The sequence below is a fragment of the Passer domesticus genome, chromosome 9 (genome assembly GCF_036417665.1).
Source record: "Passer domesticus isolate bPasDom1 chromosome 9, bPasDom1.hap1, whole genome shotgun sequence".
In the NCBI taxonomy this organism is placed as follows: domain Eukaryota; kingdom Metazoa; phylum Chordata; class Aves; order Passeriformes; family Passeridae; genus Passer; species Passer domesticus.
In genome coordinates this window covers 25,358,657-25,380,116 of record NC_087482.1, presented here as the reverse complement: position 1 = coordinate 25,380,116, position 21,460 = coordinate 25,358,657, and the positions used below count along the sequence as shown (strand labels likewise).

The window sequence follows — 21,460 nt, the reverse complement described above, 5'->3', positions numbered from 1 at the left end:
ATTATCTATAATAATCTATATTTCACATGCATACAATAATAATTATAATATATTTGTAACACACAATTCTACACAGGTCGGCACACAACATCAACCTCTTGGCCTCAGTTAGCTGTAGTCCTGTCCAAAACTGCTGGAATTCTAATTAATTTCTCACTGAAATCAATGGAAATGTTTTCATTGATTCTGATTGAGCTGTTTCAAGTGAAAGCATCATCCTGTCCGTGCTCATTTGCAGATGTTTATCCAGACATTTCCTTAACGTAGTTTTCTGGGGTCTTATATTTCCTCTGTTTTGATTTTGGGTGTAAATGTTGTGCGCTTTGGTTTTGATTAATTTTTTGGTATGTGTCAGAATTGTGGAAGTTTCTTCCTAACCTCACTTTCCTAATGATAAACACTGGAAGGAGATCAAACCAGCCCTGTATCTTTAGAATGTATGGCCTGCCTTGATAGCAGCCTATCAGAGAATGTCAAGAACATAAAAAATTACAGCACTGCTCTCCTGCACGTCAAGCAGCTCGCTGGGAAATGAAGAGCCAAGAGGAATTTAAATGCAGTCCCTCAGTGAGCAGCTGAGGCAGAGTGTTGGGAGGGAGGGGAATCCATCCCGACTGGGAGAATCCTCCTCAGTGGGAACTGCTGATTCACAGGCAGGCAGCAGACAGCTGCCAGGGTTTGAGGCACCAGCTGTGCCCAGCTGTTAATGGCTGCCCAGCTGGCACTGAGGGCTGCCCGGGCTGGCAGGGGTGCCCGGGCTGCACTGCTGGCACTCCCAGCACAGCCAGCACTGCTGCTGCTTGGGCTGAGCATTCAGCACCCCCCTGGGGCTGTGGGTCTGTCTGCCACCCTGCTGGCAGAAACCAGCACCAGCCAGAGAGCAGCAGGGCCTGGCAGCTTCTGACAGTGCTGCAGCACCAGTGACAGCTCATTCCTGCAGCGTGGCCTGCAGTGGGGTTTTCCAGATAAACACGGCTGCATCCAAGTTGGGACATCAGGGTCTGCAGTCCAGGGACCAGTGGTGCCTCCCCATTTTAATGTGGCCCTACAGCATGGAAAAGCAAAACGGACCCTTCCCAAAAGCAGGACCTCAAGCCAAAGGTCAGTTCTTTCAAATGACCAAAAATATCCCATCCCAAATGCATCAGTGAGTGTGGGGTCATGACAGTGACATACAGGTGACAGGCAGGACTCTTTCAGATGAAATGGGATAACAAAGAAAGGCATTAAATTGTTCTGCCTTCAGACGGGAGTTCTGGTAGAAGTTTTAATAAAACACCTGTCCCATGAGGCACTCAAGCTCTTCTTTAGGCATTGAGTCTTAAGGAGCAAATTGAAGAAAAGATTCCTGTTACAAAGAAGAACATCCAGAGGAGGCTGAATGCCAGGGAAACAGAGCATCCAGCCTTTGTGACCTGCTCTGCAGCCCTGCTAACATCAGAGGGGCCAGGGACACTTGGAAATGATGGTACAAGCTATAAATATTCCACCTGCTTCCCTGAGTCTTCTAAAACTGTAATTCCTGCCTTGGGCTGCTCATCTGCTTCAGAAAGCAGGAGTCAGTCGTAAACACCAGCCACTTGCCAGAAAGCATCTTGACTGTGGGAGGAACAAATGAGACAGACTTTAGCAGCTATTGTCCCTGGGTTTTTGTGTCTGCCACTGTGACACTTGATTTGCAGCTTGGGAACTTTGCTGTGGTGACAAAAGTCTGCCTGTAATGAGGAGGAGCTGGGAGTTTTTCATCGGTTATTCTCTGCTGAGAGCTGGCAGCTGGTCTTGCTGCTCCCTCGCTGTGCAGAGCCAAGGCAGAGCTGAAACCGTGCCAGGTCCTGGCTTTGTTTTGTGGTGCCTTTTCCCCTGCAGGTACTCTGCTGAGCTCATTTTAAACTATCCTTTGTATTATATTAAAAATAAGCTGGAGTTGTGGAGATTCTTCCAAACGTCATCTCCCGAGCGCCAGATTTCAGTATAGTTTGTTTGATGTAGAAAAGATCCAAAGCCAGCCCAGAAACAAACTGGGAGGTTGTTCCCAAATCCTCTGTCCCATGAGCATTCCGTGTGGAACCTGCTCTTCTCCCTTCCCTGGGACCCTCAGGGGGGCTGAGGTTTTTGGCTGTCCTGAGCAAATGCAGCTTCATGGGGGATGTGCCTGTGCCCTGTGACAAAGTGAATTTGGATTTTAAATGTGGCACCTTCCTGCTCCTGGCATGCCTCAAAGGGAGCTTTTCAGCCATGGAATGAGGCAGCACCTTCCAGTCACTGTGGGCCAAGTAGAAAACTCTCAGTTTTCTGGAGGGTTTGCACATGCGTTTTTTATTTTGTCTCTCTGAAAATTGTTATTTATTTTGTCCTCCGTTTCAAAGAGCTGCGTGGGTGACACCAGATGAGGAGACTGAGAGGGGCCCTCAGCCCTGGGTGTCCCTGTCTGCAGGGAGGGCTCTCAGCAGGGTCCAGGCAGTGGAGGCAGAATTTGGAGCCAATGCTCCTGTCAAAGAGCAAAAGAGCAGCTGTCTGGGTGAGACAAAGTTTGAGGATATATTATCTTAAATTGTTTAAAAATATATATTCTCTTAAAAGAGAATATATATTTGAAATATATATATTATCTGATATATATTATATTATCTTATCTTGCCATTATATTAATTCTATTCTATTATATTAATTCTATTCTGTTCTATTCTATTCTATTCTATTCTATTCTATTCTATTCTATTCTATTCTATTCTATTCATCTTTTAAGAATATATATGATTCTTAAAATATATATTCTCTTTAAAAAGGATATAATCTCTTAAATTAACCCTCAATTCTTCTTTTTTTGGTCTAGACCAGAAGCGTTTTGGTCTAGGACCAGAGCTAATTCCAGAAGCTGTTATCCCCTTGGACTTCCCTGGGGATGGGAAAAAGAGGAAATTTAAAAAGAGATCAGGGAGAGGCCCCTGGATGTGCAGGAGCTGTGGAACTGCAGTCAGGCATGGGGAGCCCATGGAAGGGAAAGTTGTATAAAGAGAAAACAGGCAGAAAACTCTGCTGTGCTTTGTTTTGACTCATTATGGGAAAAGATAAACAGCAGGATGGAAATGAGAGACCACAAAAATCTTTATTTTAATATGAGTATTGGAATCTGTGTTCAGGATGTATAAGGATAAATTCATTTAGTGCCAGTGATTACATAGGAAATGGAGGATCACTTAACTATTTTAAAGTTCAGGATGTTGTTAAAGAGAGGAAAAGGAAAGTTCTCTCCTCTCCTTGGAGTTTTTATTTTACGAGGTGGGAGGACAATAATGTAAATAAAGATTTTCTTGGAGACAGACTCTTTCTAAGGTGCTTTATGTTAAACTGAATTGTATTTAGTAACTTCAGGTATATAAAGGAATATAAAATTTAAATGAAACATTAATATAACAGGCTTTTGCCACCAGAGGCTTTGCACCATAAAAAGTGCAAAGGTTAATGGCATGAGAAACAAAGGGCTTCACATCCTGATCAAGCCAAACCCTCTCCAGTCTGTTTCCTGCTCTCCATGGGGCACCAGCACGTGTGATCTGCCAAGGTTATGGCCTTTGTTCTTTATTACCCCTTGTGATAAAAATATTCCACTGCTCTTGGGGATGCCAAGCTCCTGGTGAAGGCTCTGGGAATGTTTGGCACCCAAGTTCCAGTGTCGTTGTTTGCTCTATTACACTGGAATTAAAATCCAAAATATCAGAAGTAAACTACAGTGTACTTCTAACACAAGTGGTCAGGAACCATGAACAATAAAAGAATACAATTGGTAATGGTAAACTGAGCACTCTGGGTGATTTGTTTCTAAAAAATCAGGTTCTGCTTGACTGCCAAAGCAGGGAGATTAACCTACGTGGTACAACAAGGGTTTAGTTGACCATAGGAATTTCTTTGACAATTCTACATGAATAACATAAGTCACTGGTGGTAAAAATATATTCCGAAACAACTTTTTTTTTGTTTTCTGCTTTAATTCATTAAATAATGCCATAAATCAGTGTGAAAAATCTGAAGGCATCTGATTCATGTTTAAAGAAAGAACACTTTCTTTAAAGAAAGAACTCTCTTCAGAAAGTAGGGGAAACTAAGGGTACTTGTGTGAAGAAATAGTTAACTTTTGTCAGGCACTTTCTGTCAAAAGATTTACAATTTCCCAGAAGAAATGGAGTCAGGGAAATGAAGTGTGCCAGATGTCTCAGTCACTGAGTGACAAAATCAAAGCCACTTTTAGCATGTAGTACCTGAGAGTAGGGCTGCAGATGATTATAAATACATGGATAAGTCCAAATTACCTTTCGACTACTACACTTGACTATTCAAGAATATTCTATTATTAATTCTCTATAAGCCAGTAATTAAACTGATTCTTCTTTACTATTCCTTCAAGGTATTCCAGTTCTTGGCTTCCTGAGGTGCCTGTGGATAACCCTTTGGTCTGCCCAGCAGAAATCTGAATGCTGATGAGGGTTCATGTTTTGGGAGAGAGCGCCAGCCATGGGGGGCGTGCACTGGAAACCTCTCCAGGTGAGTTTGTGTTGCAGTGAGGAATGAACACATTCCTAGAGTTCCTCTGCATGACAGCAATCAGTTGTCAGTTTTTCCTGATTTTTTGGGTGAAGCATAGAGAACCAGGGACAAAGCACAGCATTCTGAGAGCCTCCAGGAGGTGACAGTGAGGGGAAGAGGAATCACTGGTGCAAAGCACCCTCAGTGTCTGCAGCTCCATGGCCCAAAAGAAGGGATTTCAGGTTACTTTCCTGCCCCCTTCCCCTCTGAGGTTTGCATACTCTTAAACTGTGGGGGTATTGATGCTTTAATAATGTTCTCTGTCAGATTTCTTTCTGGAGGGCATCACTCTGTCTCTGTGGTTTTCTCTGAGCTTATGGCAGCTCTCCATGACAGAAACTTCCTTTTGTGCCATCTGGGCACCACAGCAAATCCTCTGCAAGGAACAGTCCCAGGCATGGGGCTCCATGGATAGGGAAAAATAACTGCAATAAAGGTGGAGTGGATACAGATCCAGCCAGTGCCCACTGGGGTGGGGCTGTGGGCTCCTCTCAGCACACAGCAGGTGCCAGGCTGCAGGCACTGGGAAGGTGAAGGGAAGGTCTGTGAAATGCTGCTCTTAATTCAAACAGACCTTCTGAAGGCTCTCTCCAGCCTTCCAGAGGAGGAAGGAGATCCACTCTGGGGACAGGGGGAACAGATGCTGGGTGCAGGTAAAATCTGAGCAGCTCCTGAAAGCTCCACCAGCACAAATCAATTCCCACCCAACCTCTGCATCCCTTCTCCTTCTTTGCACTGCTCTGTTCTTTCACAAAAATATTATTGCATTGAAAGCAGAACAAGGCAGGGGACAGAAATACCTTGGCTCCAGCACAGAGAAGACAGATTTGCTCTACAAGCTTTGTCACCTGGAAAAATTTGCAGTTTCCTTCGATAACAAATAACACATGGAGCAACAGGAAATCTGCCAAGCATGGCAGAGGCTGTAAGTCACCACTAACAGGGACACTTCATCAGTGGCAAGTCACGAAGAGAAGGAAACACAGCCACTGTGGCCCCACTGCCTGAGAAGTCAAAGCTTGAGGGACACTTGGAACCCACACAATTCATTAAGATTGAGAGCAATGTGAGACAGCCAGCAACAGCTGAGGCGATGAACGCCAGGTTATTCCAAGGCAGGGCCAGGAGAGCCTGAACAAAGCAGCCAGAATTCTCTGCCCAGTTTGGGAGTCATGCTCACAGTGCTTGTCAGCCCGTCGTGGGTACCACCAGAGCTCCTGCAGACAGTGGGGAGCACTGCAGAGCAGGTGGTGGGAAGGCAGCTGGTGAGATGGGGAGCAAAAGGCAATCCAGCACTGGCAAACTGGGAATTTCTTGGCTCTTAGGGTGATTACTGGGGCTTAGAGCAGCAGTGGTATCAGGATGGAGTTGCTGCACTGGACCCATTTAGAGAGATCTTTAAGTTGGAAAGAACTGGAAATTCATAATTACTTTGGCTTTATCCAGAAGTGTAATGTGTTTAATTCTTTCCGAGTGCTGGACCAGGCAGTCAGTAATTACACTAATAGTGTTATCTCCCTTATTAAAGAATGTCTTATCTGAGTAGTATTGCTAATTTATATGCATCTGGTATAATTTGAGCTTTCAAGACTTTTTATGATCATATATATGGTTTTGTCTTTCTTTTCATTCTTCCTGACTCCTTAGACATAATGTCTTTTTTGGTTGACAAAATGCCATTTCTATCTCTAGGTTTAAACTGGCTTTTAGCAACAAGGGTAAGTTTTAATTCTAGCAGGACTGACCCAAGAGTTCTGGCCCTCCCCTTATCTCTGCTAGCAAGGCTGAGGCTGCTCCAGCTGTAAAATATCCTCACGTGGTGCTCCCAATATTCCACTTCAGGCATGCAGGCAAACAGTGGTTTCCATATAAGCTGTTCCAAGTTTGCTTCGAATCTTAATATTTCTCAGACTATTTTTTAAACAAAGGAACTGTTGTGACAGCTTGTACTAAGCTATCTACAAAAAGCTATTTCTCTTTCTCTTGAGTTTGCACTTGAATTTCCTTGTTGTGCTGCTTTGTGACACGTTTGGGTTTAATGATGACACCATGAACTTGTCACCTTTTTTCCAAGAATTTTTCCTTTGTAGCTTTTTGAGTGCATTTGCTGAACTGTGAGATTGAAATTTAAATTACTTCAATGCCTTTTATAACCCTTGTAAGAATGAATTATATTTCTTAATTATCTTCTCCAGTATTTAGGCATTTCACATATTGGGAAACAGTTTCTTCAAAAATATAGTCTTGATTATACAATACACTTGGTGTTTCTTTCTCTGCAGGAATTTAATTTTTATTGAAGTCATTAAAACTATTAATTTTTGGTTGCAAAAGCTACACTTGGGCCTCCCAGAAAAGCAAGACACCCGTCTCCAGGGAATTAGAGGTGACATCTCTCATTTGCCTGTTTTCCCATGGGCTCTGGCCACCCTTTGGGTGCCAGGGGACACTGGCACAGCCTAATCCCAACACCTTTCCTTTGAAGGTATTACTTAAATCATTGTAAACAATGTAAACCATTGTAAGCAATGATTGTATCCATTAACAATTCCTCTTAATCTGCCGGATTCTCTCCAGGAGTGAGGCTGTGTACTCAAAATGCTGCAGCACATCCCCATTCCCATGGCAGCCTGCTTGCACTGGCCTGATTATTCTTTACTTGCAGCTTTTAGAGAAATGTGTTACTCCAGTGAGTATCTCCAATTTTCTCAAGTGAGATCTGTCTTTTACTGTGAGAATTTAGATAAACATTCACTGAGTAATGAAGTACCCACAATTTTCACTGGAGCAAAAGGACTACATTTAGTCATAATTATGCAGTACTCTGGGCTATGTGCAAGATCCTGATTCAGTTCAGAGCGTGAATTAAAGTGGCATCTTTTGCTTTAAAAAGAATTGACCCAAATTCCAGATCATTCCTTGGGAATGCCCCCATTCCCTCCCATCCCATTCACCATGAAGAATATTGAAGTCAGAGTTTCATCCTGCTGAAGGGAAGAAGAGGGGAAATGTTTAGGATCAGAGGAAATTTAAAGGATTTGGAGCCAGAGAAGGGGCACATTTCCCATCAGCTCAACAGAAAATTCTGATAGAAATTGCTGAAGTAAAAAATGTCAGGGACCTTTGGGGCTGGCCAAGACCAGCAGAGGAAGGGCAGCAAGTGCAGCACCACAGATCTGAGGGGGTTTCCAGAATTTCTAAACCCAAATAGTGTTAATGAAAAGCCTCCACGTGGAGGGCTCAGGCACAGCTCTGCAGGAGCCCCCTCCTTGTGCAGCAGGGAGCAGGAGCCAGCCTGGCACTGCCACAGCCCTGGGGACATCCAGGAGAGCTGCCCCTGCCCGGGGGCTCTGCTGAGCTCCAGCTCCAGGCTCCGGGAGGGAAATGACATTTGCTTCACTTGCTCATCCCTCGGGAAGCCCTGGGGACTTGACCTCAGGCACCCGAGGCCCAGCACATCCTTCCTCTGCAGATACTGGGCTCCAAACCTTCTGCAGAGACAGGGAGGACAGCAACATTCCATCTTCTTCTGTAAAAAACAGGAAAAGTGGGCTTCCCTCTGCTGTACCAAGGGTTTCTTGTCCTGAGGGCAGGAATTAGCTTTTCTGCGTCTGGTTTTGCCTCTTACACAACTGCAAATCCTGGGGAGGCTGAGTTACATCTCTAGAGAAAGGACTAATAAAAATGTGGGTTTACTTTTAACAGATAGCAGTAGTTTCACTTTTCCTGGGATGCTGATAGCCTGTCAGTGGAAAATGTAGGCTTGGACAGTCTGGGTATGATTTATCTTCCTATGAAACCTGGCATGAATTTCCCAAACACTTCTAGTTCATGATAACACATCTTCTATTTCACTTCCTTCCATTGTTAGACAGAAAACATCACCTGATGAGTGGCCACAAAACACAGCATGAAGAGTCTCCAACCCAACTTTTACTACGCACAAGTGAAAACAACAAGAGGTTTATGAGCTGGCCCATATTGAAAATATTAATTTTACCTGTGTTCCTCAAATAAATGGCACTGAAACCACCACCTTCAGCCTTGACATGTACCCTTCTTAATGCTCTTCAGGATCTGCAATCACCAAGTGTTCCCTCAGCTCTGACAGCTAAAAGGTTTTAAACAAGAGAATAACAAACATTGAAGAATTAATCATTCTGTTTAATTAATTGAGAACTTACCACCACTGTATTAAAAAAAAATACGAAAAAACCCCAACAACCAAGTATCTGAATCCCAGCATTTTGATTGCCACAGGAATGATTATAATGACCTAGAAATTCTAAAGTTTTGAGGACAGAGCAGGAGTGTATTCTTAAAAAGCAGCTTCCATCTGCTGTGTGTGGTAGTTGCTACAGACTGCACACAAAGGCCTCAAACACCAACTCACTAACCAACCAAAGAATATAAACTAATCTGCATAAATGAAAAGAAATTCAGTGATGCCTCGTTCATTCCAAGTTCCTGGGTGTAACAAATTTTCTCCACATTTGCAGAGCTCAAACCCTTTTTTATTTATCTTACTTTCATTCAGCCAATCATAAAAGCTGGGATGATACAAGACAATAAAATGTACAAGCAAGGTGGAAGGCAGGTATTCCCTGAGCTAACATTTGGAGATCCTGGCTGAAGAGGGCTGCAGGAGCAGGGTGTGTCACTATCTTAGCAAAGGAAGTTGGTTTTGGCAGCAGCTGTTGGACTCTGAGGAGGCTGATGATGACATTCTGCTCTTGAATAGAGAAAGCATACAGAACCAGCAGGTTGAATTACCCTATTTCTGTTAAAAGGAAGGTTATGGAAATATTCCTGTTACAGCATTTCCAGTGGCCATCTCTGCAGGGAGGGAGCAAAGCTGGTTCAGAGTGCTTGGAAAGAGGAGCTGAGAAACCCAGAGCCTGCCTGGGATCCATTAAAAGAAACATGAGCCCAGCCACTGAGCCCTGTCTCAGGCAAAGCTCTGCCTGCAGCCACAGAACTTGGTAAAAATGGGAAATTGTAGTGCCAGGTCTAATAGTGCTTGTTATATTATCTACTACATTAAATCCCTGACAAATATTTAATGGGATTAAATCTGTCTTCTGCTCTAGATTTATACAGCACTGCCAGGGCATAAACTTCATTAAACTCTGTGTAACAGATATTTGAATCCTAACTAGAAGTCTCATTTTCCAACATCACATCAGTTTTAGCTTCTGTATTTTATCCCTATTCAGTCATCACTTCCCATTAATTTATGTTTTTACTCACTTCCCTTGGCTTTAGCTGCTTCTCAGGTACTTATTTCAGCAGCCCTGTGCTCAGGTCCCAGCCCCATGCTTTGTTCCAGGACTCACTCTGTGCCTAGCAAGGAGCTGGTTTTCCTCAGTAAATGTTAAAATCAATGAGTCCTGACAGATTCAGTGCAAAAGGGAACTGTGCTTCTCAGGATTATATTCATGGAACACAGATCTCTGTGTATGAGTTTATGGTAAGTGCAAACAGATTTTCCTGTAAAGCTCAGAAATAAGAAGGAAAACTTATCTCCACTTCCTTTCTGCTTTAGTCAGCAGCATCCAGCATTAATCATGAAAAGACACATGCCTCCCTTCTCTCTGTTTCGTTCTACTGAATTAATAGATGCACCTATTATGGTTCTTGCCTAAGTGCAAGCAGACAAGGTGCCCTCCCTCCCCTGGGCCACGCTGGAGCCCAGCTCCTCTGCAGGTGCATGGTGATCGTGTGGCTTTTTGCAAGCAGCTGTTCCCTCCTCTGCCGTGGTGCCTCGAGCCAGGAAGGGAGCGCTGAGCTTGTGCTCAGGAGCTGGATGCAAATATTCAACAGATGCTTCAGCACTCTGGAGCCAAACTGGCAGTTGTGCAGCACTGGTAAAAACATGCCTGGGAAAATCGATGCATAATTAATGGATTTGCTCGCTCAAAACTTCAGTGCTGATTGCAACAGCCCCCAGTCACGTAGATTTTTTGCTACCAGCTGTGGCTTAAATGAAATTAGTTTGGCCCATGTGAATATATATTATTTGCAGTCAGGTCAGGTGCTGTGCTGTGGATTCATCTCCTGCAATCCCCTCATTCATTGCACCCTGAACTGAAGGAAAGTTTTTCCCTCTTATGGTGAATTTTTCTTTCTTTCTTTCACCCAGCCCTCTCTCAGCTCCTTTTATCTTCCAGTTTCATCCTCACATTTAGATGAATTTTTGCTGTAGCTCCTTCACTGGCTGGAAGTTACTGGAGATGTAAAAGCACAGTAAAAGCTCAGTGATGACCCTGAGATGTGACCATATAGGAACTCACTCTGTAACCACTAAATAATCACAATAACTGCATATATCAACATATGGCAATAGAAATGTGACATTTCCATCTTTTTCCATGGTTCACAGCACCTTTTCTTTTTAATTTAAGTGCAGAGCATAAGCTTCAAACACACCAGGCTGCACAACATTTGTACTGATGCTGCCAAGCCACCCTCTAAAATATTTTATGAACCATGAGAACATTTTAATCTGTTGCATTTCCTTAATTAAGACAGTTTTACTGCTGCCTGGAACAGAGGTGTTACATTAGCTGAGGATCTCTGCACTGGGTAAATGATGGCATCTGTCTTCTAAATAGAAGTTTGCATTAGGCATTGAGGAATGAACTGCTGTGTATTTAATTCAAATGGATGATCAGAGTTTTTTGAAAATTAATATCTACCTTTCTAGGAGATTTCCATTATGTTAAATTACGTTTTTAAAAGCCCATTGCATGAGTAATGGTAGTGCATATCAGTTCATAACATTAGCATTTCCTGCCACAATGGAGCCCTTGGAAACGTCCACTGAAAAAACACAGATTGTTTAAGATTTACTGCTTTGTTGAAATTCTAAGAAATGCTGCTCAGGTGGAAATATTTTTTACCTTGATGTGGCAAACTGCACAATACAACAAATTCATTTGCTGTGATTGTATATACCAGTGGTGAGTTAGGTCAAATTATTCATATATGTCACATATATAAAATTTAATGACTCTCAGAATCTTGCATTTTCCCATAATAAACACATAAATATTAAACATTCCCACCCTAAGACTGCTTACAACAGGTAGAGGAATTGTTCTGCAGAAAACCACAGTTTCATGCTTTTATAAAGGTGTAAGAGCTCTTATATGGATGATTTTAAAAATAAGAATGAAGAGGTGATTTCCAACCCCCTGGAATTGCTATGGATATAGCAGTGTATCCATACAGCAGATATTGGGGCTGAGGAAGGGTCAGGTTTGGAACTATTTATAGCAGAACTGAGAACTCTTAGCTGACAGACAGCTTACAAAGCCCAATCATTGATGATTTCAGCCCTGACAGAAGTGTGTGTGCCCTGGAGCAGCTCCTGCAGGACAGGATCAGCAGGGACATGGCCAAAATGTTGTGTTAAAAACCAGTGGCTTCATCACAGAAAAGGTCAGTTTTGGGAGGGCTTGGAGGTGTTCAGGTGCTGAGGACAAGCAGAGGCAGCAGAAGGGAAAGTCCTGAGCCTTTAATCAGTGCTGGGGAGTGCAGGAAGAGCCGGGGCTGCTGAACTCTGCACCAACAGCTCTGTGTGCTCCAAGCACCCCCTGGGAGCCCTTCAGAGGAATGGATGTGTCCCTGGCAGCAGCACAGCAGAGCTGGGACACAGCTGCACACCTGGGCTGCAGGAGAAGGCTCCTGCTCTCAGGAATGGCAGGTGAGGGGATACAGCCAGAGAATTCTCTCTGCACAGGAACAGTTTAATGTCTCTGATCTTGTAGGATGTCAGGCCTGAAGCTTCAGATTCTCACCTAGGGAAATCTTTCTAAACTTTCAAGTTTAAAAAAAACTTTCAAAGGAAAGCCTCAGTGGCTTAAATTGCTTAAAATGCTGGAATTTCCTTGTGTTGTCCTAATCTTTACACCTTGTTCTTTTCTCTGGCATGGGAGTTTCACTCTTCCTGCCCTCTCCTTCAGTATTAGTGCTGGTGCTCATTGTCATGGACAATTCTCTCTCAAGGCATTCTCATCAGGGCTGTGCAAATCCTGTATTTCCTGCAGCATTATGACTTTCTCAGCTCAGAAAATAAGCACAAGATTTCACATGAGTTATGGCTTTACCTCATTATGGGAGTGGACCGAACCCACCAACAAGTGGGTGTGGCACTTCTTTGTGTGATTTAGTGGCCATGGAATACCCAGTGGAAGGTTGGACATGATGGCCTTGGAGGTCCTTTCCAGCCTTACTGACTCCACGGTTCCATGACTGGGATTTGAGTGGAGGAAGCTGTAGCACCAAGAGAGCCGAGGCTGGGTGGGTGCAGGAGCAGGATTGGGATGGGTTCCAGTGCCACCTCCCTGCCCCAGGCGTGCCTCCAGCAGTGGGATGCTGCCCTTGGAGCAGCCTGTTGGCTCTGCCAGGGTGCCCAGGGATGGGGAGTTGAGCCAGGAGGGCTCAAGGATATTTTCTGTGCCAGGTGCCCCACAAGCAGACCCTCCCCAGCCCCAGCCCTCTGTAACTCACCTGTGGTACCTGTTGGCACTTACGTGTGAGTGATTCAGCTCAGTGTGCTCTCCTCCCTCTCACTTGTCACTGCATTGAAATTGGACATTCTGCATGTGGAAATTACAGGTTTCTGCCTCTGAGGGTGATTCACAGAACAACACAACAGGCACTCGTTGAGGCATCCAGGGATGACTTCATCCCTTGCTGTTGTTTCAGCAGCTGAAAGAGGCTTTATCTAGGAGGGTTTCTCATCCTTTACACAGATTGTTTTTTATCCTTTACATCACACTTGCCCATGATAATAATTTTTTGATTGTTTCGAATCCATAAAAGCATGGGACTAAGAAATAGTTCGCACCTTCAATTTTCCACCAAATGCTGGAGGTCACTTCTATTTCCTTTGATGTTCTTGGGCCAGACACAAATGTTCTGAACCAGTTTTGCTTTGTACCATGGTGTGGAAAGCTGGAAGTTAATATCACCTAGGGATGGGCCAGGCACACAGCTGACAGACTGGGATACAACTGCACATTGTCCTGAGCAGCTGGGAACAGAATCCCAGGATGGGCATGGCTGGAAGGGGTGACCTGGTCCCTCCAGTGACAAACTGGTGGGGTGGGGTGAATCTCTGGTGTGGCTGGACATGTTGGGTCAGCCCTGGGAACTCAGGTGGCTTCAGAGGACCAAGCCCAGGGCTGTCACCCCTGTGCAGTGCAGGGAGGGACACAGGGCAGGTGACACAGCTTGGTGTGACACAGCTTTGTGTGACACCAGAATCCACTCTGCCTGAGAAAAAGCTGCTTGATGAAATGGGCTGAACGCTGGCTCTGCAGACAGAAATGTTTCCAGCCAGAATAGGAGGTTTTCAACACAAAATGAGGTTATCTTCTCAATGGGGTGTTGTTTAGTGACCCAAAGTGCTTTGCTGGGATGATTTTGGGGGTGTTTGTGTACCAAGGGAGCTCTGACAGGACTGAGGCAGCTCCTCTGGAGAGCTGTAACCCAGCAGCAAACACTGCTCCTTAGTCAGCACCTCTGCCTCAAGAGCTGACTTCCAGAGACGGGGAGAAAGCAAATCCTCCTGATTATCCAGTGCTCTCCTCCTGAAGGCATCTGGGAACAGAGGAAAGGCTGCCACACAGCCCCAGCCTAAGCACCCCTCAGTGTTAAGAAAAGATCATGGGACATGTGTCTTAGATCCACCTCACTGACACCACCCCAAATTTACCTGGCTGCAAGAAACTCTATTGCCAGATATGCACAGGCACAGGCAAAATACCCCAGGAAAACATTCCCAGGGAAAAAAAGTCTTACATTTACCTTGAGAGGGTGGATCTCAAATAGCTCTCCCAAAGGATTTTTTACCTTTTCATTATTGCAAAGCAATGATGGTTCAAGCATGACATTTATTAAAGTCTTGGCTCCCAAACCTGAAGGTTTTGGGTATCTGTAAAAAGCTGTGGGTACCAAATGAGCCTCTCCACAGCACTGAGCAGTGCAATAGAGTCCTGGGTGTTTTCCAGGACTCACTTTTCCTTTAGTGAGGAAAAGATGCTCCTCCCTGCAAGAAGGCCTTGAGGAGTCCATTAGCAAAACTCCCTGAATGGGGACAGCTCAGGGACAGGGACAGGAAGGGAAACAATTTTAATTTTTAATATAAAATAGAAAATTATTACATTCTAATATCTGTTCTGACATTCATCTTGGGATGACAGCCATGGAACAAGTTATATTTTCCCTCCGAATTTGTGGGAATTTTTCCAGCCTAGAGTGTGTTACAGCGCATATCTCCTTAAGGGAAGTGCAGGGTTAGAGCCCTGTGCATTCTGCTGGGAATTTACCCCTAGATCATTCCCTACCAGCTTTTGTGCAGATTCAGTGTGCTGCTGCCACCAGATGGCCCTTATGGTGGATTCTGTTGGGAAAATCAGTGCAGGAGCTCTCCAAGGCAGAGCATTAAAATCAATTTAAAGGCAGAACACTGTTTACAAACAAGGATTTTGCATAACAAGGGCCTGCTTTCTTTGCCAGTTGGATGCTGTGAGAGCTGATATGCAGCATTTCACCAAGCAGCACATTCCCTGTCATCAGCTGAGAAGGAATGCTATGGGTGTGCAGACCTTGTCAAGAATTCTTCCTAATTCTGCACCAAACAGAGCAAAATGAAGAGCAGAGTGTCTGAATTACAGTTTTACCGACCTTGAGTTCACAAGGTTCTGTAACTGCTCTGAAGTGCAATCTTGATGAATAATGTCATCAGCACCTTTCTGATGCAAAATAAAAGGGAAAATTTAAAATTAAAAAAAAAAGTGGGAAAAGGGGAGAAGGGAAAGAAGAAGGAAGGGAAGCGGGGGGAGAGGGGAAGAAAGGAAGGAAAAAGAGAAAATAAAGGAGAAAAAAAAATCTCCTGTCAGGTTACAGCTGTGGCTGCAGCAAGCAGAATGAGGCTTTGGCTGTTTCACTTCTGAGTTTGAATATGACAGAGACACATCCCTTTTCTCAGGAGCTCTCTGAAATGGGAATGAACACCCAGGCAAAGGCCTGTGTGATTTCCTGAGTTCTGCTTTTGCTTTGGAGCCTGTTTGTTTTGGGTAAATGCTCCATGCTTGCCCTTGTAGCAAGTGTGGCAAACGCAGTGGCAGAAATTCTGGGAGATTAAAGGGGAAAAAAACCAACAGACAATAACAGAAGCCAAAAAGGAATGAGTTGAAACCTGCTCCCAGTCGTAGCTGCACCTTTTTGAAAGCCCTTTTTGTTTCCAAGGATGCGTTTATTTCATTCGACATCAGAAATTCCTCGAGATCTATTTCAACTGTCAGCTTATAGCCAGCATCAAACACAGAAATGACACAGAGATGACTTTTTGACAGCCAGTTTTTGAGAAAATGTAGCTGCAAAGTGAATTTTTTGCAATGTGAAAGTCTTTCCAGGCCACGCATTGAAGTAATGGCAGAACTATGTTCCTCAACAGATCTGAGTAATACAAACACAATTATGAGATCTTCTCTTTACATTCCTTCCTGGAAAATATCCTTTTCAGGTGAAAGGCAGAGCCAAATATTAATAATGCATCTTTTTCATGTACTAACTCAGCAAGTAAATGCAGTGAGAGACTTTAAATTGCAGGATCACTGACAGGCAAAACTGAGTTCCCAGTTCCCAGCTCTGCCACAGAATTCCACAAAGATAGGTTTCAAGATCACTCACCCCAAAGTATTTGATTAGTGCCACTTGTGTGCTTCAGTAAAGAGCTACTCACATGAATTAATTCAAGATACAGAGGATACTTCTTGATTACATGGGGCAGTGGAACACAGAGCTCAGTACACTGAAAGGCTTTATATGGGGATCAGGATTAGCTTTTCCTAATGGGAATGGATCAGATTTATCACATAATTTAAACTGCACCTTCTCTGCTAAGAAGGCATTTCTGAAGCTAGAAATTCACTTTGTTGTCCACACAGAGAAAAGAAAGCGAGCAGCTTGAGCAGCTCGAGGATCAAAACTCTTAGGAAGGAAACTGAATCAATACCCATTCAGAAAAGTGGGGTAGGGGTTTTAAAAGCTCAGGCACCTCTTCAGTCCAAGCCCTCCCCGTGGGTTGAGCCCTGGGGTGTCACAAACACGGAGGCCCCACACGTGAAGGGAGCAATCTCCCACAGGTCAGATCCTGCAGATTTTGCTGGGGTTTGGTCCTGGCTGAAAGCACAGATGGATCCCATTTCCCTCTTCTCCAATATCTGGGTCCTTATGGACCCTTGCTGCCCTGGATTTTGCAAACACACATTTCCACAGCTCCTGCCTGACTTGGATGGAGGACAGTCCCAGGCCCTGCGTTTCTGCGCACTGGTCCCACGGTGTGTGGCCTCTCAGGGATCTTCCCCAGGGCTGCCAGAGCAGCACAAACCCCGCAGAGCCAGCAGCTGAGGAGCCTGAGCACGGCAGCTTGTCTCTGTGGGATTGCTGCTTCTTGGGGAACCTGCTGGGGCGAGCTCCCTCAGAAGCTGGGGCTCAGGAGAGCCCTCAGCAGTTTGTCACCAGCTCCCAGTTAGCCCATTCTGTGTTTTTAACAAGTCTAAAACCCTCAGTCCCTGCCGAGGGACTGGGAATAAGCTGCATTTGTCATTTGTACTAAGGACTTGTTTGATCTGGAGTTCCTCCTTGTGTTCTCAGGGCCTGCCCAAGGGGAAGACTCTAAAGAGCTGATTAACACTTTGCTGCTCTCAGGGCTGGTTCAGATCATTATTCTCCTCTGGATAAATTACACAGATTAATTCTGACAAAAGAACACGCATAAAGAGACTTATAAAAAATGTAGCCCCTTTCTTTCTGTGCTGCATTTCCAGAACTTACATCTCCATCTCTTCTTTGTAGCAGCAGTGCTTTCCCTTTTCACTTTTCCTTTTGAGTAGAATTCCAATTCATCTTTAGAGTGAATCAAGTTGCTTTTGCCTGCAGCTACTCATTGGCAGGGTCAGTTCTGGAAGATCCTCTGTCTTAGAAAAGCTCTTCCCTCTGCCAGTCTGTAATCCCCCACCAAAGTGTTCACTGAGCACTTTGCTGCCACGCTGCTTTGTCATTCGCTGTGTATGTTAACTTTCAGGCTGTGGTAGAGTCTCCTCTTGAGAGAACCCCAAAGCTTCCAAAAGCAAGTACTTTTTAATTTTTTTTCTTTTTTTTCTCTTTTTTTTAAGCATTTCAGCTGGAAAAGCTTCCAGAAGTTACTGCATTTCTAAAGACAGTGGGATCAATGCTTTTCAGGAGTCCCGATCCAAGTGAAACCTCGACTCACAGCAAGAGCTTTGTTTGTGTGACCAACTACCAAGAGGCTGGGGCTGCACCACGTCCACACGAGCATTTTAATTGTGAGCTCTTAATGGTAACAGGAAATGTGCAACAAAAGCTACACACTCCATAAGGCCAGCAGCCCCTTGGGCTGCATTCCCCCACTGTTCACAGCGTTCCGCTGCCCTTGCTCATGCATGGCCAGAAAAAAGGCAATATTTGGCAATCAGGAGGTGGCAAATCCATTTTTTTCATGTAAGCTTGGAAAGAAATAGCTGTGTCACCCTTCAACATTCCACAACTGAGCAGAGCTTAACTCCTGGCTCTGGGGCTCCCCAGGCAGCTGCAGCACCAGGGAAGGAGCGAGGCTGGAGCTGCACACACCAGCTCAGCTCTAAGGGACCTGCTGGGGCTCCCAGGCTGAAATTGTAAATATAGACTGCTCCTAATGATCCCGCACCTCCCACCCCCTCCATGAGCCTCTCAACAGCATGAAAGAGAGGGATAAAAAAGGGATAAGGAAAGGTTGAGCCTGCCTGACCTCAGCGTTTTCTTGTTCAGCTTTTCATTTCCTGATTTGGAATCTTTACCTGAGACACCTTGAGGTTTAGTGCTGTTTCTTTGGGCAAGAAGCAATTGGAATTGATTTGTCCATTTTGTGATGTGCTTTTCTTTTTTGGAAAAGGATAGAAGAGTTTCCAGTCTGAATTTGCAAATCTATTTTTAAGCCTTGCTGCAAATAAAATGAAAGAACTTAAATTTCCCTCAGCTGTTGTCAGCGATAAAGCTGGGGGGTGATTTTTCCTCCCTTTGTACAAATGAAATGTTATTTCTCCTTCTCTTCACACGTGTATATTTATATATAGAGTGATATATTATGGTTTTCTTTCAAGAACAAAAGGATATGGTGGAAATCTGAACAACTGCAGATTGATAAAAACAGTGAGTCAGAGCAAACCTGGGCTGCTCTAATTGCACTGGCACAAATATACTTTAATGACCACAGGATCAAAAATACACCCCTTTAATCATTGCACAACTTTATTAGCTCATGCCCTGTTTTAGTTAATGACTGCCTGAATTAACATTGCCCTTTTCTACCTGCTATGATACACTAAAATGTTGTGGTTTTGTGAGCTGATCTCATCAGCAGATAGTGCAGCTGTCCTGGGGGTGCTGCACAATTGGAAAAATTGATAAAATGCTCCACATCACCATTTAAACCATAGAAATATATCCAATAAAAGGTGGTCTGGGTGCAGGAAAGGTGGGGAACCCAAGCCTGCAGAATTTATAAGCTGCTGCAATTCATGTGAAATGAGTAAAATAGGATATTTTTCCTTCAAGTTTTGTTGATGACAAAGACATGCACAGTATGGTGTGCCCTGCTTTCAAACTGTGATTTTATCCATTGGATTCAGATGGAATGAACAGGATACATACTGGAACTATGATTAGATACTGATTTTTCAGGATGTCTCACTTTTTTAAAATTATTTTTTATTTAAACTTCTCTTGGAAGGCAGAATTATTTTATTATTTTCCTAATGTAAAAAATATTACTGTGCCATTCAAGTGACTTTCTGCTCCTGGCATTCTTGGAAGCAACATGCCAGTTACAGATGTGAAAAGAGAACAAGAAATTAATGACAAAAATCCTTGGTTTTTACCAGTGGAGGTGTCCCACTTAAAATGCCAGTGGCAGAACTTGGACAACACTCTCAGGGATGCACAGGGTGGGATTGTTGGGGAGTCTGTGCAGAGCCAGGACTGAACTGTGGCTCCCTCCCAGCTCAGGAGATTATCTGAAATATCCTATGATTCTATGAAAAGAAATCCGTATTTCTGAAGACTTTGTACTTTATCACAGTTGCTTAGTCTGACCTTTCTCTAATTTCTGTTCCCATGGATGTTTAAAAAATAATGGAATATGATCTGATTTTCATGTTTCCTCATAATCTTATTCTGAAAAGCAGCATTTGCTGAAATTTGCCAAGATAATTCAGTCTAAGCATGGATATGGTAAGCATGGAAAAACTGACTCTGACCAATTAAAGCACAGAAAAATATTAGAATGGAAATGTATGGAATCGAGAGGAAATAAAACATCTTAAAATGGAAAATAGTGGGCGACTTTGGCAGCCTAGGTAATTAATCATTTAAATAGTGTTTTAAAACAAAACCCAGCAAAACATACATGAAAACCTCTGACAGTTTTCCATAACCAAGTTTGTTTATCAAGATTTTGTACAGAAATGACTTGATGAAAAGTCATTTGGGTTTGGGTTTTTATTTTCTACTGAAATGCTGCTATTTGATATTTTATTGCTTTATAAGCTCACACACACTGCAGTGAAATCATGGAACCACAAGGAGTGGAGACAAGACATGGAATCAGCTCTTTTAGCACTGTTACTTCTCCTTGCTTTCAGGGAGTTTCTGAAGCTGTAATTTTGGGAGAGGTTTATTTGTTTCCTTTCCTCTTTCAGGATTCATCTTCCTACCCTGATGCCAAGGTTGTGGTTTTTGTCCCTGTGCTTTTCACCCTCATGAGATGGGGCATGTTTTCTTCTGGTATTTTTCTGCTCTTGCCCCAGGTACTTGGTACCACAGCAAGAATTCTTCTCCTCCAGTCACAGTTTATCACACAACTTAAAATATGATGTGTTCATAAAAGGTGTCCTTGATTCCAGCTCTGGTTTGGCTTCAAGCACCAAGAAAAATTTTCTGCACCATTTATAAAATAACTTCTTCAATTAACGCCGTACTCCAAATTTCATTATATTTATTGCTAAACTAGAGTTATAAGTCCCATTTAGTTCCTTTTATAAAATTACTTCCCAATTTCACAGCAGAATCTGTTCTGTTCTTGTTTGATTTCCCTCTGGAGAGCCCCAGAGCCCCGAGTATCAGCCAGGTCCCCAGCACTGTGTGAGCCCTGCCCTTGGTGTCACTGCCACCCTGCCACTTGCCACTCCCCAGGGACAGCTGGGACCATTCCAGCACACCCCTTCCTTTAAAACCCAGCACTGAGTTTTCTCCTTTCCCCAAAGAAGCAAAGTATTCCTTGCTAATCTGTCCCTTTTATATCAGGGATGTATTTATATTGTTATTATTTATCCCTGTTAAATGATCACTTTTATGTTTGAGTTGTTTGATACCTTACATTAACAGTGCTTTTTTTTTTCCAGGACACAAGGACACAGTCCTTTCCCAAGGACTGTGCACAAGAGGACACGTTTGGTTTTTCCTGCTAGCATTCCCTGATATCACTTACCAAAACAAGATAGGGAAGCAGAAATCACAGAAACCAACAAAAGCACAAAGGAAATCTTTTATCAAAGGCTCATTAGAATGAAGGCTTGGTTAAAGCTGTGTCCTTAGATGGATTAGTTCTGGACCACACTTTGCAGGCAAACCTCCAGATTCAGCTACAGAACCTGGAGGAGCCAATTTATAATTTCTTTCATAAATCAAAAGGCAATTCCTACAAACACTAATGATCAGTCCACTCAGGATCAGACCTAGAAAATTAAAATTGAACTTTCTACTGCCTTGTGGAGATACCTTAAAATATGGCCTGTAATTTTACCATGCT

General features: G+C 43.6%; 1 long non-coding RNA gene across 1 annotated transcript in view; it reads left to right on the top strand.

Moving 5' to 3' along the window:
- The window catches only part of LOC135307731 (uncharacterized), a 29,736-nt gene extending 9,422 nt beyond the window's left edge, over window positions 1-20,314 (top strand). The window contains exons 2-3 of the long non-coding RNA XR_010368397.1: window positions 4,403-4,539; window positions 17,772-20,314. This is a non-coding gene — a long non-coding RNA (uncharacterized LOC135307731). The remainder of the gene's footprint in view (window positions 1-4,402; window positions 4,540-17,771) is intronic.
- Window positions 20,315-21,460: the final 1,146 nt, after the last annotated feature.